The sequence below is a fragment of the Onychomys torridus genome, chromosome 18 (genome assembly GCF_903995425.1).
Source record: "Onychomys torridus chromosome 18, mOncTor1.1, whole genome shotgun sequence".
In the NCBI taxonomy this organism is placed as follows: Eukaryota; Metazoa; Chordata; class Mammalia; order Rodentia; family Cricetidae; genus Onychomys; species Onychomys torridus.
In genome coordinates, this window is record NC_050460.1 from 10781936 (window position 1) to 10800804 (window position 18869).

An 18869-nucleotide genomic window follows, 5' to 3' on the forward strand; every position below is an offset into this window, starting at 1 on the left:
CACAGAGGGAGAGACAGGAAGATGCTTGGAGCTCCACAGCCAGACAGCTGAGCCTAGACCAATGAGCTCCAAACTAATACGACCCTTCCTAAAACACAAGATGTCCGGCTCCCACAGAATGACTCCTGAGGCTGTTCTCTGGTCTCTACATGGCTTGTGTACACATGTGCCAATATACTGCACACCTGCACACATACACTAAGTGCACATACACACAAAAGAAAGAAATGCCATTTCATATTGTCCAGGTACCTGGCCAAAAAGAAAACATAAATAATTGGTTCATTTATTTTTGTTATTTTATAACTATTTATTAATTAAGTGGTTTTTCCGAGACAGGGTTTTTCTGTGTAACAATCCTGGCTGTCCTGGACTTGCTTTGTAGTCCAGGCTGGCCTCAAACTCACAGAGATCTGCCTGCCTCTGCCTCCCGAGTTCTAGTGTTAAAGGTATGAGCTACCACACTCGGCTGTTCATTTTTTTTTTTAATCTTATATGCAGGTGTTTTCCTGCATGTATGTCTGTGCGAGGGTGTTGGATCCCCTGGAACAGGAGTTACAGACAGTTGTGAGCTGCCATATGGGTGCTGGGAATTGAACCTGGGGCCTCTGGAAGAGCAGCCAATGCTCTTAACTGTTGAGCCATCTCTCCAGCCCCAATAATTGGTTCATTTATAACAGCTACCTTAACTGTGACTTGGGAGTTGAACACTGCTAATGGTACCCTTCTAGGGATGCTAAAACAAGGACAGTTTGTGATTGGGATTGGACTTTCTCATTCCCACTTAAATACCTGGTGTGTGTGTGGGTTTTTTTTTTTTAAATCAGCAAAACAATTCCTGCCCAATATTTGCTAATATCAAAACTAAGAAAGAGAACAGTTAGATAGTTTCTTAACACTTTGTCCATCCCTATCTCATTATCTCATGAACCCAGAACTTAATGTCACATTACCTCAAAGGGATAAGAATCATGAAACTTCTGCAGAAGTTTGGGGACAGTTCATATGATTCTTGTGTAATCATTTCACAACATGAGAAAAGAACTGTGGTCAAGAAAAGGAAACTAGCCAGAGTTGGTGGCACACACCTTTAATTCCAGCACTTGGGAGGCAGAGGCAGGTAGATCTCTGTGAGTTGAGGTCAGCCTGATCTACAAAGTGAGTTCCAGGAGAGCCAGTGCTACACAGAGAAATCCTGTCTCAAAAAACCAAAAAAGAAAAAGAAACTAAAATACAGCTCTTTGCTGTTATGAAAACACAGCTACTTGTGGTAAATACATGCACCCAGGGACTAGAGAGATGGGGGCAGTATTTAAAAGCAAATGGTTGCTTTTCCAGAGAACTCAGGTTTGACTCCCAGCACCTACAAGGCAGCTCACAACTATCTGTAACTCTATTCCTCAAGGACCTGACACCCTCTTCAAAATTCCACAGGCATCAGGCATGCTTATGGTGCACAAACATACATGTAAGCAAAACACCCATACACATAAAATAAAATTATATAAATTTAAAAAATGAAAACCCCTGTGTCCAGTGGGCAAATGTCCAGGTTTTGTTCATGCCTCCACAGGGGGAAAAAAAAATCACACAACATAGAGCCTGAGTTAGTCTGTCCTTCCATGCTTTATATTCTGGTTCCTCTTTGGGGCTATCAGAAATAACATCCAGGATTCCTCAAACACACGACAGTTCATCTGGTAACCAAGACAGCTGCTAAGTGATTAACGGGTGGGGGGTGTACACAGTGCAGACACACTGGGCAAAAGGTGGTTCGCATTCTGAGCAGGCTGGGCTGAGTGGAGCTGGGTATCATGATGTTTCATTATCCTACTCAGAATGGTACACAACTTAACATTCATGAATTGTTTATTTGGGGGATTTTCCACTTCATACTTCGTGGCCATCATTTGACCATGAGTGACTGAGATCATAGGTTGGGAAGGGGTTCTGCTATAGTGGGGGTCATAAAGGGAAGGGAGTTCTGAGATCTCTTAACAGAGTCTTCAGATACTCAAGTGCACAGATGCCTACCTGTCAGATGAGGTTAAAAAATAAGTACCAACTCCCAGACTTTACCCACAGGTCTTGATGATGGCTCATATATATATGAGGTGAAATGAGAAAAGGGAAACTATAAAAGCATCTATGTGACAGTTGCCAGTAATGATAATTGACAATACCATGCAACATCCTAAGTGTTTTGTACAAATGACCTCTGCAGAACTCAATGCACTCAAGAGAAAACAGAGACAGGGTGGAGGTGTAGGGCTAAATGATGTGGCCAACATCACAGAGACAGGAGACAGCGAAGCCAGAATCTGAACTTAGACCCCACCTCTAAAACAGGAGTTCTTAACCTTCTCATGCCTGGCATTTCCAGCTGACGAATCATGGTTGTGGGGGTGGCCTGTGCCTCATAGGATATTTACAGCAGCATCTCTGGCCTCTATCCACTACATGTCAACAGTATACTCCACAACCAGCTTTGTGTTTGTGTATGTGGATATTTGTCAAATATCTCATGGGAAAGCAAGAATCATTGTCAGTTGAAAGCCACCGTGCTGTGGGATGTCTTTCTTTCTGTATGCTGTGGGATGTCTTTCTTTCTGTATGCTGTGGGATGTCTGTCTTTCTGTATGCTGTGGGATGTCTGTCTTTCTGTATGCTGTGGGATGTCTGTCTTTCTGTATGCTGTGGGATGTCTGTCTTTCTGTATGCTGTGAATATGTGTTGCTCCAATTGGTTAATAAATAAAGCTGCATTGCCCTATGTCAGGGCAGGATGGAGCCAGGCAGGAGATCCAAGAGGGATAGAGAAAGGAGAAAGGCAGAGTTAGGGGAGATGCTGTAAGCTGCCACCAGGAGAAGCAAGATATGAGAGAGCAGGTAACACCATGGCCACATGGCAAAACATGGATTAATAGAAATGGGTTAATTTATGATCAAAAAACTAGCTAGCAAGAAGCCTGGGCCATAGGCCATACAATTTGGAATTAGTATTAAGCCTCTATGAGTGATTATTTTATAAGCAGCTGCAGGACTGTGGGGTGGGTGGGACTGGAGAAACTTCCAGCAATACCACTATATATTTCTTGGTTTTGCTAAGGACTCAGGAACAATCAAGCTGGAAAAATAAGTCCTAAAAATGAGTGAAAAAGAATAAGGAAATGGCAAAAATAAACCAATCCAGTACAACCTAAAGACATCCCAGGGGTTGGGGATTTAGCTCAGTGGTAGAGCGCTTGCCTAGCAAGCATAAGGCCCTGGGTTTGGTCCTCAGCTCTGGAAAAAAAAGACATCCCAAGGTGCATAACCAAAGCACAATAACATCCCAGAGAGAGGAAAGCCAACTTCCCACTGTACCTTGTACCTGCTAGACAGTTGGCAGTCTATTAATTGGTGGAGATTTACGGATTTTAGCCAATGAATGTTTATGCAAGGATACAATAACTGTACAATACAGTAACCTGAAGGACAAAGGGTCAGGACAAGTGGCAGGAGCTGCTGGAGAAATATGGAGAACTCATGTGGTTCCTGACAGATACAGTTCTGCACAGAGGGTCTTAGCCATTTGCTAGGTGGACTCAGACTTCAGTAATGGACTAATGGAGCCTTTCAACAGTTAGCAAGATGCAGGTCTGTGCTCTACTGATGGAGGATACTGCACTAAGTGAGACAAGCCGCACTAGACAGCTCTGACCTGATGTCAAAATCTGAAGTCCATGGGAATCTTAAATGAGGACAACAGACCTACGCCACAGAATAGGAATGGTGACAAACTGGACCAGCCACAAAGGAGCATCCGCTTCCCACTCCAGTAGATTGCTTCCATGTAGGAATGAGAGCTGAATGTCACCACATTTTAGCTGTTTTCAAGAAAAATAGGGTGAGCACATTTGCCTGTAACAGTCACTGGTGTTTGAAGGGTGTCAAGAAACTGAACCTTTCCATACATCATATGAGTTAAACAAAAATAGATCGACAGCCCTTGAGGATGAGACGATGGCTCGGTTGGGAATTTCTTGTAGCACAAGCATGTAGACCCAAGTTCAGATCCCCAGAACCCTTATACAGAGTAGAGTGTGGTGGTGAGCATCTGTTGTCTGAACCCTGGAAGGTGGAAGCAGGAAAGGAAGGGTTTGCAGACTGCCCAGCCAGCCAGTCTAGCTAAATAAGGGAGTTGTGGGTTCAGCAAGAGACAGACACCCCCTCCCCCAAAAAAGGTGTGGTATGACAGTGGGAGACAGGCATTGACTCCTGGCTTCCTCATGTGCATGCACAGAGGAGCACACATGCACATGCACACATATGCCACACACAAAAGTGAGAGAGACAGAGAGACAGAGAGAGAGACAGAGAGAAAGAAAGAGAATCAACAGAAGACATACAGCCAAAGAAGAGATTGTGACCTCTCCCTTAAAGATGTCCCCGATGTCCCCATAGAGAAAGAGAATCAACAGAAGACATACAGCCAAAGAAGAGATTGTGACCTCTCCCTTAAAGATGTTCCCGATGTCCCCATAAGCTCCCAATCCTAAGGAAATATGGTAGATATGTCCCAGAATCATTGTCACATCTTGTCACCAATTTGAATCAGCAGGCTGACTACTTGAGGATCAAAGGCAGACACCGACTCCTTGACTAATTAGTGGCATTTAGCAAGAGAATGTAGCCCACAGGCTGTCAGGAGAGCTAACATTTCCACTGCACACAATGCAAATAAGGAAGAGGCCCCTCTTCTTCTGAACTAGGACATCTCATTCTTGTAAACTATACCTCAAAGTAAGTGAGGAAGGAGAAGTGGTTGGAAGGAGAAGGGTTGCTCATGTGGTGGTGAGTTGTCCTGTCATGGCAGGGTCATCCCTTCTCTAGTGAAGTAAACAACTTCAAAACCCTCACCTCTAACTTAGTCAGCAATCAGCCAGGGAAGCTGCAGAGTGTCCTCTGACAGAGAATGCCCCGGGAAGGCTATTCAGTGCTTGTCAGGCCCTCCCGGGGAAATCTGCTGCCCCATGGAGGTTTCCATTCAGCAGAACTGTGCACTCTTGGACACTGGCATGGCCCTATCCAGGACAAAGACTCGTTTGTCCTCTGGAGTTTTTCAACTTCCTTTTTTTTTTTTCCAGTTCCCAATATCAAATGTTATAGTTTTGTATTTTACTTGAGCATGTTCAACTTTTAAGATGAAATTAGCTCTTGTTTTAGCCTTCAGGTCATTGTGATCTATCATGGTTCATTGAATAGTTTCTGATGTTCCAGAGAGAGCAAAATGTCATATTGTATTGTATTCTGCTGTGATTTAGTGTGTGTGTGTGTGTGTGTGTGTGTGTGTGTGTGTGTGTGAATTACACATTATTAGCAAATAGTGTTAGTAATAAGATCTTACATACTCTTAGGAACCCATTCATAATGTTTTTTAAAGCATACTTATTAGCTGGTTTTTTACAGAAGGCCAGGGGCAGCAGTGATAGATGCATTTTGGAGGCGGGAAATTTAAGACACAGAAACATTATGTACATAGCCTTTCACTCCACTTTCAAAATCTACGCTGTGCCCCTCTGCCACTTACTACCTCCAGCTAATCTAAAGCCACATCCTCTCCTGCTTCTTCCATACACTCCATCCTCCACACCACATCCAGTTCAACCTCACAGAACTATGAATTCACACCTCTCCCTAGAACACACCCAGCTTCTTGCTGTCCTATTTGGAGTGAGACCTGCATTGTTTGATTTGGCCTACAAGACTCTGGGTGACCTGGTCCCAGCCACCTTTCTCCTTCCTTCTTGCATCCAGCTCTCCTCTCCCTCTCCTCTTCAGCCACTCTGGCCTTCCCAAGTGTGCCTTCTGTACATTGCACTCGATTCCCACACACCTGTACTGTAGGTCCCTCAGCCAAAAGTATTTCTTTTTCCGGGGTGCCATCTCAAGGACATTTTTTTCAGAGAAATCTCTCCTCAAAACTCCAAAGGGCTGAAGATATGGCTTAATGGTTAAGATCCCTCACACTTCTTGCAGAGGACCACATTCAGTTCCCAGCACCCACACAGTAGCTCACAACCATCACTAAATATGGTTCCAGGGAATCTGACGCAATCTTCCTGAATGCAGGAAAATATTTATACACAAAAATAAAAATAAATAAATTTTAAAAAGGAGGAGTTGAATCCAAGAAGTCAGGCCCCTGCTAGTTGCCCAACACATGTCTACACATTTAAGCCTGTATGGATAGCACTGTACTACAGCTCTTGGCTTTTCTTCTAAACATTTATTACGTTTGAACTCACTCTGATCACTCCTTGTTCATTTCTTGACTCCAAAATTCTTTGATACTAGAAAGTGTATCTAACTTACTGTTCCACATTCACACCCTAGTACACAGTAGCATCCATCCATCCATCCATCATCCATCCATCCATCCATCCATCATCCATCCATCCATCCATCCATCCATCATCCATCCATCCATCCATCCATCCATCTTATCTATATCTACTACCTTACCTGTTGTCTGTTCCAGAGTTCAAGACTGAATCAGGATTTGCAAATGCTAGGTAAATTCTCTACCACTGAGCTATACCCCCTGCCCATGGCTATTTTTGTTGAGACATGATCTTTTTGTAGGGTCCAAGCTGGCCCTTGAATGTGTGAGATTACCTTGCTTCAGCTTCCCTAGCACTGTAAATACAGAGCAGCACCTAGCAACTGATGTTTTGACATAGCTGAATGAAGGAATGAGCACAGCTTTTGCTAAGAATCAAGAACCAAGTAATTCAGTGTGTGTTCTTATAGTAACTTCCCTCCTCAGCTGCCAAGTTTACTTAAAAACAAAAGCCATACAGTCTGTGTGAGCATGTTCTGTTTACTGTCAGAAGTTGTTTTCATAAATTTTTTTCACAGCAGGGGCTGGAGAGACTAAAGAGCACTGGCTGCCCTTCCAGAGGACCTGGGTTCAATTCCCAGCACCCACATGGCGGCTACCAACTATCTGTAACTCCAGTTCTAGGGGAATTTCACACCAATACACATAAAATAAAGTTAAATAAATTATGAAAAGCAATTTTTCTCAGCAGCAGTGATGGCATGCCAGAGGTGGCTCATACTTTATAGAGAAAGGCAATGGGAACATTCTACCCAAGCCAGCAGATGGCAGGTTTCCTTAGAATCCCAGAAAAACGTGATTTAAAACTAATCGTTCCCTCATTCCATTTCTTTCTATTTAATACTGCATCATTCAAGGTTTACTTGATGAAAATGTTTCTGTGTTCCTCAGGGTCAGTGGGTCAGTCAGGCTCATAATTGTGAATCATGAATCATGAGAAATGATAGGCCTAACCTACAGAGCATGTGTGGTGGGGGTGGGGGAGCCCTGAGAGATGGCTCCATGGTTAAGAGCACTGGCTGCTCCAGTAGAGGACCTGGGTTCAACTCCCAGTACCCACATGGCAGCTCGCGCCAATCTCTGTGATTTCTGGTGCCCCGCTTAGGCCTCAGGTACACACGGTGCATAGACATACAGGCAACACCCAATATACATAAAATAAAATGTTTTAAAAAATATGATTGGGGATGTAGCTTAGTTGGTAGAATGCTTGCCCAGCATGCCCTGGGGTTGATCCCCAGTGCCTAATAGACCAGGCGGGGTGCCACAGGCTAGTGATCCCACGTCTCAGGAGACTGAGACACCAAAGATCAAAGTTCAAGGTTCTCAGCTATATAGCAAATTGGAACCCAGTCTGGGATGGAAAGATAAGAGCGAGGGTCTCCCTTAAAGAAGCTCTTCCCAGGGACCCCATCCCAAGTACCCCATTGTCTCTTCTCTTACTGCTCTATGCTAAGGCAGTATCAAAAGTGGATGTTAAATTGTATTTGTTTACAAACTATTGGGGGGGCGGTTAGTTGGGTCCGTAGGAGTTCCTTACGACCTGTGAGCAGACACAGTGGGGAAGAGTTCAAAGCCAGCTACCTAGTTGTGAGGGAAACCTGGACCTGCCCTTCACACCTCACAGGGAATTGATTTCTCAATTGTTTAATAAGTGGCTGAGAATCATTGACATCCTTCCTCTCAAGCACTCAGTGGCTCAGTATGTTGAGCCTTCCTCCTCAGTGTCACTGAGGTCAGCGACAATCTGGAATGACAGACCATGGTAGCAGTTCAAAGATGGTATCGGAACTGTGGGGAGGGAAGGTTCTGTGCACAAATGTCCGGGAAAGGAAAATCACTCTCAATGCCTGACCTCAAGGAGCTGAAGCCCGCATGCTGAGGGTGCTAAATCAACAATCCTTCTCTATCATAAGACTTCCCCGAGTCCCCTCTGTGAGAAAAACCCGCCTGGGCGCTGACATCTCTCTGGCACCAGGTTGCCAGGTCTATCTCTGTGTTTTTACTCTGGCGCCCTGACCCAGGAGTTCAATGTGACTCCAAGATCTGCTTGCCAGCCTCTGGCGTTGTCTTTGCTTCAGGGAACACATTTTCCCGCTCCTGCTCATACACCAGTCTCCCAGCTCTGCGTTCTCATTTGGGTCAAAGATAATTTGTGCAAGTCTGATTTGGTAACGTGTGCCGCCCAAACCAGAATCTGTGTGTCCTTTAGAGGTGACAACTGCCGTATGTAAGAGCCTGGCACACCTCTCTTTCCTTCCTTCCTTACCCGGACCTAGCAGTGATTCCCATGGGTCCCAAGAAGACCATGGCCTCTGTTTTCTGGTTTTACTTGGCTTTGTAAAAATCCAGCCTAAAGGATGGAATAACCAGCATTTATCTGGCCAGCAGCAGGATGCTCCAACAAGGAGAGATGGCTTTATTATTCTATTTTCAGACTTCTTAAAGCTGGGGTATTCCTCACAAGGAAGTATGGGTGAGAGTCCCAGAATGAGATCTACAGACAAAACATCTCCCTGCACGCTCCGGGTTCACCTGCCGCCCAGTTGGCACTGAATTCTTAGGGTGACTTTCTCGGAAGGAATCCGACATCTTCCCTCAACAATGCCGGAGCCCTGTTTCCTGGGAGCCTCCGAGGTCAGTCCAGAACCAAACAGGAGGACGCTGTGGTTCCAGCCACGATCCCTGCCTTTCTTCCCCAGTCCCCGCCACAGCCTGATGATAGCATCAGAAGCCCATAGTTCAAGACGCTGGCGGTCCCGGGGCTCCTTACCTAGGCTCTGCGCTGAGTTACTCCGGGGTACCCGGGGCCCTGGGTGCACCGATGCCACCAGCGCCAGCCAGATCCAAGAGCCTCTCGCAGCCGACACTGCGGGTTTCCGGACAGTCGTTTTCACCCGGGGCTGGGGTATCTCGGAGGTGGGCAGAGCAGGCGCTTAAGATCTATCCTTAGGCTCGACCCTCCCTTCCCCTCCCCTCCCATCCCCGGGGTTGCTGTGGAGGAGGGACAGGGAGGAGCTTGTGGCCTGGCCTCCTGCCAGTTCTGAGCAGCTGCAGCTCAAGCTCACACAGCGCTCGCCCCAGGGCAGGCCCCTACCTAGACCTCCTCAAGAGCCCACTCGTGGATCCTGCCTACCTGAAGCTGTGATGGGCTCCTAGGTTCCTAGTCAGACGCCCGAGCCTCACCAGGTCTGTTACGCGGTGAGCTGTGTGCCACCCCCAAACGTATCTTGCTAGTTTCATCCTGTTCTGCACATCCACCAAATTCACCGAATCACTGAGCACCGGTTTAGAAATCTGAAATGTTCTGCACACTCCGCATTTTGATACTTTGTACCCCCGGAACCCCAGGTCGCTCCTTGTGTAGACTCTGCTCCAGACCGGAAAGGCCTGCGGCTGCATACCCTCCTTTCCTTGCTGATTTTGAGGGTCATCGTGTTTTAAGGTTCTGTCTCATAGCTCAATCTAACTCAGTTATTAGAGCTTGTTGTAAAGGCTTTCCCCTCCAAATAGAAGCATTCCCTCAGGAGTGAGGCAGCGGAGTGGAGTGGGGTCGGGAGGGGGAAAAGGCTCCGGTGGTAAACAAAGTCACATGTCTAGGAGGGAGCAAAACCTGGTAAGATTCTTGAAGGCCCCTCCACGGAAGTATTTTAAAAAAGCAACAAACAATGGGATGGAGGCAGGGTGACATTGGAGACTTTTAACCGCTGAAGAGTAGAAAAATTTGGCCTCAGGCTGAGGTACCTGCAGGTATGCAGATAGCTATAGGGTTGCAACTTTAATGGCTCTTCTGTCTGGTCCCCAGGCTCCCCGCCTCCACTCCCCCTGCTGTGTGGCCTTTTCAATGATGCAATTGCTCATTCCTGCTCCTTATAAGTAACCTTTCACCCATATTCCTGATAGGAGCCCCAATAAAAACTCATTAGTTCACTAAGTTAGACACTGGGGAAATTGTTGTATGGATCTGTCTGGATTCCTTTCCTGGGGTGTGTAGACACGTGTTGCATCTCCCCACAAAGTCAGCCACACAACCCTGTTTTCCCTGAAATGCCATCCCTTATTTTCTAAAGTTTTCTCCTCAAACCCATTTTCCAATAATTTTTAGAAATCTTCATCTAAAACCATTTAGAAACTTGAGGGAAAATAGGTTGAAATTTGTATTAGTATTACGATACTATTTTGACATTTTTGGATGGATTGAATGTCGTGTAGTCCTTACGAAGCTTTAATAATGTTCTGCAGGAGTGAAAGTGGAGAGACAGTATGGAGTAGCCATGAAGATACGAACACAGTAACTGAGAACTGCTTCTAAGATGTTTAGGGAGGCCTGCAGACACCAGTTCAGTGCTAGGGCACTTGCTTAGTGTGCATGAGGTCCGAGGTTCAGTCCTCAGTACCACAAAATAACATTCCTGGAGTTGAAACAACCCAAACCCAAAGAAACAAACAAGGATAAGATAGGGCTGTAGCTTGAACAGGAGAAAACAAGGAGGGTGAGAACCGGGGTTATGTGGGAATCTTCTTGGGCATGTGGAAAGTTTTGTAAGTCCACATGATCGATGGTAGTTAAACTGGCTTCATAGCAACGAGTCCCACGCAGTGACAATGCATCTTCTCTGGTAACATCATCTCCAGTGATGGAGGCCAGCCCTATGGTGATGTACCTTTTCTGGTGACATCTCCATTGCAGAAATGAGAACAGAGAGAAAGTGTAAGGACCCTCAAGACCAAGTTCTCAGCACAAAGGAGATTTATTTGCCCCAGAGGGACAGAGGTCAGGGAATAAGAGACAAAGATAGGAGATAGAGGATGTGGGAGAAGGGGAAGGGAGCAGGGTTGTTGTCCTGGAGTGGGACAAAGGACTGCGTCTGGATAGAGAGGAAACAACGTGGCCCATAGGCAAACGGTAATTTATAGGGAAAGAAGGAAACCCTGTTCGGATGAGGTGTTTAGTGTTAATTGGGCATGTTAATTAGGTCAGCCAAAGGGAGCTTTTGATTGCTGGACTCCAAGACTTTGATAGCTGGACCTTGGAAGTGGCAGAAAGAATCAGGAGGAAAGGTAAGCCCTGCCAGAGCCACATTTGCCAGGCTCCGACTGGCCACAGTCCCTTCAGGAAGGCCACTTGTGCTTAGAAACTGGAAGGTAGATTAAGAAAACTCAGAGTTGACAGTAACTTTAAGAGTTATATTTTATATTTAAGAGGTTAAGAGCACCAGCTGCTCTTCCAGAGGTCCTGAGTTCAATTACCAGCACCCACATGATGGCTCATAATAGGATATGATGCCCTCTTCTGGCGTGCAGAACACTCATACATAAAATATAAGTAAATTTTTTAAAAACTTAAAAAGAGAGAGATTTTCATAGTTAATGAGTAATAACCATAGATTAATGCATATCTCAACCCTTATCAGAGAAGCTTCTGTTTGCTGCATATAGTGATTACCACAGAGACCCATAACTGCTCAAGCAGCAGAGAATGCTTAGTTGGAACATCTACACTGTACCCTCCCCTCCCAGGGCTCAGGCATCATTGTGAAATGGGGGCGGGGGAGCAGAAAGACTCAAAGAGCCAGAGGTAGAAGACGGACACAAGGAAACGGTGTCCATTGGACACAGCAGGACAGTTCCACATAGTAAATCACAGCAGTTGACAGAATGATGCACAAGCTCCCTGAAAGCTCACGCCTCATCAGACCTCAGCGTGGAGATGGAAGGTAGACAGGAAGTCCCACCCCTAGCTGTGGAGCTATAGGCAATTGCTCACCTTTGAGAGAGGGAGAGTCAGCGTTCTTTATGAGTGTTGCCCACCGGTAGGTGGATCACTGTTCCAATGGAAGGCCACACACTTCTAATTATATGGGCAGCACAAATAGGCTTGATGTGTGAGGGAAAAAAAGATACAAAGTTGAGTGGGTAGGGAAAGGGCAGTGGGTCTGGGAGGAGTTATAAAATAGCTAAGAATAAATCTAAAAAAAATGATGTAACATACTAAACTAATTTCTCCAGAATCTAATCCAAATAAAAAATCAAAGGTAGAGAGTGGATTTTCTTCCATAAGCCTTATGTGGGGTATTCACCAGAGAACACTGCTTGGACATGGGTTTAAGCCAATACAAAGTCTTTATTAGCCGGCCAGCAACTACACTGGGTGTTTGGATTCCCAGTTCAGCACTGAGCTTTTCTCAGGGTGAGCTTTTAAGCACAAAAACCATGTTCTGGGTTGACATACTTCAGTTAACACGGACAGTTAGCCAGAAGTAGAACTCCAGAATCCAAAAAGCAAGGTTAGTGCATTTAAAGACTTTCCCAGGACTATGGACTTTGATGGATAAGGCCTTTGTTTTTGTTTTGGCATGTGGTGCAGTCTACATGCTAATTTTATGGCCTGAATGGTATTTCCATCACAGAGTCAGTTATGCTAAAGTTTGGGAGCCTACTAAGGTCTAGGGTCCAATTCCATCAGACAATTATTTACCAATGTGGTACAATATTACAAATACTGTTACAGATATAAATGTAGTGATTAAAAGCAGAGAGCAGCTGGGTGGTGGTGGTGAACATCTTTAATCCCAGAACTTGGGAGGCAGAAGCAGGCAGATCTCTGTGAGTCCAAGGCCAGCCATCCTTGGTCTACAGAGCAAGTTCCAGGAAAGCCATGGTTACACAGAGAAACCCTGTCTTAAAAATAGATAGATAGATAGATAGATAGATAGATAGATAGACAAACAGACAGATACATAGATAGATAGATAGATAGATAGATAGATAGATAGACAAACAGACAGATACATAGATAGATAGATAGATAGATAGATAGATAGATAGATAGATAGATGACAGATGATAGATAGATGACAGATGATAGATAGATAGATAGATAGATAGATAGATAGATAGATAGATAGACAGATAGATAGCAGCATAGATCAAGGAAAACTGGGCTTGAGTCCAGCTCCCTGAATCTACCTCCAAGGTCTTTGGGAAGTATGACAGGCTTTGAATGCCCCAATTTCCTAATCTATAAGCTGAAAATAACAGTAGCTCTTGAATGATTGTATTGAGAATTAAAAGGGATAATTTCACCAAGGGTGAAAATGTATAGTTGTAATTCAAACAGTTGAAATGGGGATATAGGAGGATCAAGAGTTCGAGGCTGACTTTGGCTACAAAGCAAGGCCAGTCTGAGCCCCGTGAATGAGACTTTATTCTCAGTAAAGAAACAAATAAATAAGCAAACAGATTAAATAGAACTATGTGTGTAAATGCTTAGGATAATATTTGGCAAGCAAAGTGAGTTCTTGATAGATGTTAGCAATTTATATATATGTAAGGTGTGCATATTCATAAAATATATAGGAGAATATAATTATAATGAATATGAATTTTTGGGAAGAACTGAAGGACACAGTTGTTGTTGATGGATAAGGAGAACATCTACAGAGGCAGAGAGACAGGAGTAGCTAAATCCAGAATGTCAAGTGAGAGAATGGAGCCTGGGGTCTGTAAATTGAAAGGCGAAGCAATTCCAGGGGATGAGAAGTCCAGAACAGTAATTCTGCATTTCTAATCTAAAATAGAGACAATGAAGAATCTCCTATTCAAATTTTTAGCCAGATCTAAGGTTAGTTATCCAGCACTAGGATTGACTTTTGTATGTTACTGGCAATGACTTAACACCTTTTGTGCATTTCATTTTCCCCATTCACCTAGGGGCTCCAGAACTGGAGATGTCAAAACTGGTTTATGCTTTTAGTGGGTCGAGGGGGTGGGTGGGCAGGTGGGGAGTGTTGAGCATAGACTGCCTAACTGTTCTCTCAGGTATGCCCTTGAGAATACCCCTGCTGATTCAACACAGATGTAATGGGATAAATCCCAATATTCAAAGGAATTTATTTGGGGGTAAACTCACAACAATGGGAGATTTATGGTAGGGTCTGGGAAGCTGAACTATGTCCCATGCTGAACAGCTTACTCCAAGATCTCAACATCCAGAACCACGAGGTAGCCAAGACGGGCCAATACATTTGCACCCCAGGTCTTAAGAGTCCCTGGTGGCCACACCCCAGAAGCCAGTACCTCAAGGTCATAGGCAGGTATAACAGCTACAGCTGCATCACTAAGGGCAGTGCTTCAGGGCAAGGCTCAAACAGCTATCCACTACACTGATGTAGGAAGTATCTTGTCAAGTCCAAGGCATTGTCATTGTGACTGAGTCACCTACTTCCTTGGCCCAGTTGGGAGTTATTTGATTATCTGCTTGAGTCATTTGGCTGTCTAGTTGTGAATTATTTGACTCTACATGCAGAATAACATTCATTTATGCCACCATACTTATTAAGAGTCAAAAGCTACACCCTTGATTTTCACAAAATGCTTGTTGGTATGAATTATACATGCCTATGGGAAAATGGTATTTATTACTAAGTCAATGTAGAGTGAGCTTTTTTCTCCTTACTCTATGCATGTAAATGAATATTATAAGCATTAAAGTTGTTTATAGTGTTTATAACGTACTGTTTTCATTTAGCAATACAACACTAATGTCCTTCCAAGCTAATGTGAACGCAGCTACAAAATCAGTTTTAAAGGTTATGATTTCTTTCTTGTTAGTGAAAACTTGGGTTGTTTAAGTTTTGAAAGAGCACTTCAGTGAACATCCTTGCAGATACATCTTTGTGCGTGTTTATAATTCTGTCTTCATTGTGAATTTCTAGGAAAGAATTTTACAAGACAGAATGTGTGTGTGTGTTATTTTCTTCTGTTTCTCCCTCATCCGTGGGTGCCCTGACTCAGCACAAAATAGATTATAGGTTATTATGGGAAAGGTACTTCTCCAAAAATGAGAGATCTGTGCTGATTCGTCTTCCTCATTCTGAACCCCTCAGTGTTTCCCACCACACACAGCAAGAAATACAGTCAAGTCATGCTGATGTGGCACTCATGTCCTTGCTGCATCTGGCCTCATTCTCCTCCTGGAAGGTTTCTATACTCAGCTCAGTTTACATTCAGCCACTCTGGACTGCATGCCCCAGCATCTCCTTCACTGAGAGGATTGATCTTTTTCGTTGTTCAGGTCCAAGTGGATTATTTGATGAGTGCTTAATAAAGGGCCTGTTGATAGAGGTAGAAACAGAATTCAGGGAACACAACCAACCTTGCTTTTGACCGGGCAGCACTGAGAGCCCTGGCCAGCCGTGCCCTAGAAGGAGCAAGTACAGAAAGCTATGGCTGGGACGTGGCCAGAGTTGCTCTATGGAGAAAACCAGCCCACAGGGCTGGCAGGCCTCCCAAGGGAGTGAGTTTGTGACCCCGTTCTTCATATCCCCCTCCAACACAGATGGAAGTGGTTGGCATGATAGTCTATGGATGGTATCCAAATAGGTCAGTCTCTATGGGGACAGAATGATGGAGGGGGTGGGGGGTAGATCTTAGGAGACAAACAAGATTTCCAACTTGCTTCAGAATGCTGAGACCCAAAGTACTTTGTGCTATTCTCAGGCCATTTACCATGGTCAGAATGACACTTGATTTGTGCAATATTTCACTTCCTCAAATATAGCAACACCCCCATAAAGACTTTTCACATGTATTGTGACAGGTTCAAAAATATTTGTAGTGAATTTCTCTCCAAGGGACTCGCTAGGCCTAGGGTGACAGCTCAGTTGGTAAAGAGCTTGTTTCTCAAACATTAGACTCTGAGTTCAGTCCCCTAGGACTCACTCACGTGAAAACAACAAGCAAACAAAATAAACACACAGAGCACAGTAATGGGAGTGAATCCCTGCTCTGAGGGAGGCAGAGACAGGTAGATCCCCAGGGCTGACCGGTGAGTCCTCACCACATGCTCAGAAGCTGGGGGCTAATGAGAGACCCCATCTAAAACACAAGGTGCACGGTGTAGGGGCTCCAGAACAGCAAGCTTCCTCCTGGGCCCTGGATTAGGCACAAACCACACCCAAACACCTGTTGTCACTGAGAGATCCTTTATTAAATGGAGAAGAGAAGTTAAAAGTGGCCGCTTTCTGACTCTGGCAGAAAAGCAGCAGCAAATGACCTTGCAGGTGTAGTTTTTAAGAGGAGGAGAAGGGGAGGCCTGTGTTAGAATGGACTAGGATGAAGTGGTAAAGGAGATAGGGAACGAGGGAGAAGAGGAAGGGTACAAGAGAATGGGGGAAAGGGACCAGGGATATTTGCCCCAGAGGGACAACGGACTGTCCCTGGATAGAGAGGAGACAGACAAGGCACATAGGCAAAGGGCCATTTATAAAGGTAAAGGGGGAACCTTGTGTTAGGATGAGGTGTTCAATTTTTTTTGAGAGGTGCTTAATTTTAATTGGGCATATTAATTAGGTGAACCAAAGGGGGCTTTTGATTGTTGGACTTTGGTAGTCAGCCTCAGGAGGAGGAAGTGGCCAAATAAGGGAACAGACTGGAATGGAAAAAGCAGTAGCCATCTTGAGAGACGTGCCTCCCCCCGCCCCCCAAAGTTATGTGCTGACCAGCAGTTTTAGAACTCACCAGAAGTTGAACTCATGGGAAGATAAGGCTGAAACAATAAATCTATGTATCCTGGACTTGGTAAAACAGGCTATGAGGAGTAATGGACTCAACTGACCAGAAATTGAACTCATAGGAAAATAGGACTGGAACAATAAATCTGAATGTGTATGTCCTGGGTTCAGCAAAAGCAGGACATAGGGAGTAAAAAATTTATGTCTCTATAGATACCCTGAATCCTATTAGCCATCAGTAACCTCATGTGTATAGTTCAGCCAGTAACTTCAAAGAACTACCTCACCCCTAGCCCCCTCATCCAATCCCAAGATAAGTAACTCTCTGCATGTAAACCTTTCCTATATAAACCCTTTCAAGAGAATGCTGGGGGCCGTCCTCCTCCACCTGCTATGTCGAGTGTTTGGAATACGGACCAAGCCCCTGCCTGGGCTTGCTTTGCTATTTAAAAACTTCTGTGTGCTTGCATCGGATATTGGCTCTGTGGTGGTCTTGCTTGGGGGGTCTTACGATGTGGGCACAATACAGACCTTGATATTAGCTTTAGGAATGTAATCTATGTAGTTTTAGTAAATCAGGGAATGAAAAGGGCAAAGCCTGCGAGAGCCAGATGGGTCAGTGTCTCTTCAGACTGTAGCTAAAGAACCACAGCTGAAGGTGTCCTCTGGCAGCCTTCATATACATGTGCCACACATGCACGCACGCACACACAGACAGAGACAGGGTCAGAGACAGAGTCAGAGATACACTGAGAGAGAGAGAGAGAGACACTCTCTCAAGGCAGTTGAATTAAGGCCTTCCATTGATTCAGAAGAGATGCTAGAAAAAAAGAATTGTCTCAACATGGGTCACTAAGTGTAACAGAAGGTGTGTGAGATATCCAAGACAGTTACCCACAGTCCTCTCTGAGCAGGCTGTGCATATCCACCTCAGACTACATAGCATCCAGTTTGGGTACGGGATAACCATGGCAGTGTCTCTCCAGATGGTTATACTAGAAATTGTGACCTTCTTAATTTCAGAAATGTGATCCTATGGATCTCCTCATTTGCATGAACAAGACATCATAAGCCTTCAGGTAGATGAACATGCAGATCCAACTTGAGCTGACTGGCACAGGGCTGGAATCCTAGCTCCAGCATGGCCCCTTCTCAAGTCGGAGTGAACCAAGGTCCTGCTACCTTACCAGAAGGCTTTGCAAAGGTTCCTGAAGGGTAGATACAGATCAGAACTAAAGCATTAAGGACTGTTGGACTGGAACCTCCAGCTCATTCCTAAGAAAGTCCTATTTCTCTCTCTCCAAACTCCGCCCTCTCAGAGAATCTCCAAAAGAGAAGAGCCGCTGCTGAAAAGCCCAGATCAGCATTCTTGGCAACCACCGCGGGCTCCTCCCCTGAAGTTGCCAGTGGCCCAATCCCCGCCTAAAGCATTGTAACTGGGCACTATCGGTTAAGCGGCCACCCGCTGGCCATGCCAACAGAGGAGAGTGCTGGTTGTATCGGGGGGGGAACAGAGAGAGAGAGAGACAGAGAGAGAGAGAGGGAGAGGAAGAGAGGAGGAGACAGACAGACAGACAGAGACACACACAGATGGCACAGAGGGGAAAAAGTGTGGAAAGAGAGTGCGGAAAGAGAACGGACAGAGGGCACGCCCGCCGTCGCAGACTGGTGACGCAATTAGGGACATAATCCCTACAGGCACAAACCCAGCTTGTGGCAGACACGTCATCACCCCTCGACTACAGGGTATATATAAGCACCCTCCTCTAGCTCGGCCATGTGATTTTCTCCTGCCTCTTCCCTGCCTCAATCTCTAGGGACCGGACGACTCACTCGGGAGTTGCTTTGCTCAGAATAAACCTGGTCTTTTACTTTTTAATTCGGCTAGATCTGTCTTCCTGCCTTGGCAGAGAAACCTATTATTGGGGTATAGAAAACCCATTACCTTGGTACCAGAAACCCAGGAGGAGT

At 45.1% G+C, this 18869-nt stretch overlaps 1 protein-coding gene across 2 annotated transcripts in view; it reads right to left on the minus strand.

Annotated features, from left to right (window-relative positions):
* Pla2g7 (phospholipase A2 group VII) overlaps positions 1–9371 on the minus strand; it is a 43336-nt gene extending 33965 nt beyond the window's left edge. For both annotated transcript variants that reach the window (XM_036167705.1, XM_036167707.1), the window contains exon 1: positions 9158–9371. The gene's annotated coding sequence lies outside the window, so the exon portion shown is untranslated. The remainder of the gene's footprint in view (positions 1–9157) is intronic.
* Positions 9372–18869: the final 9498 nt, after the last annotated feature.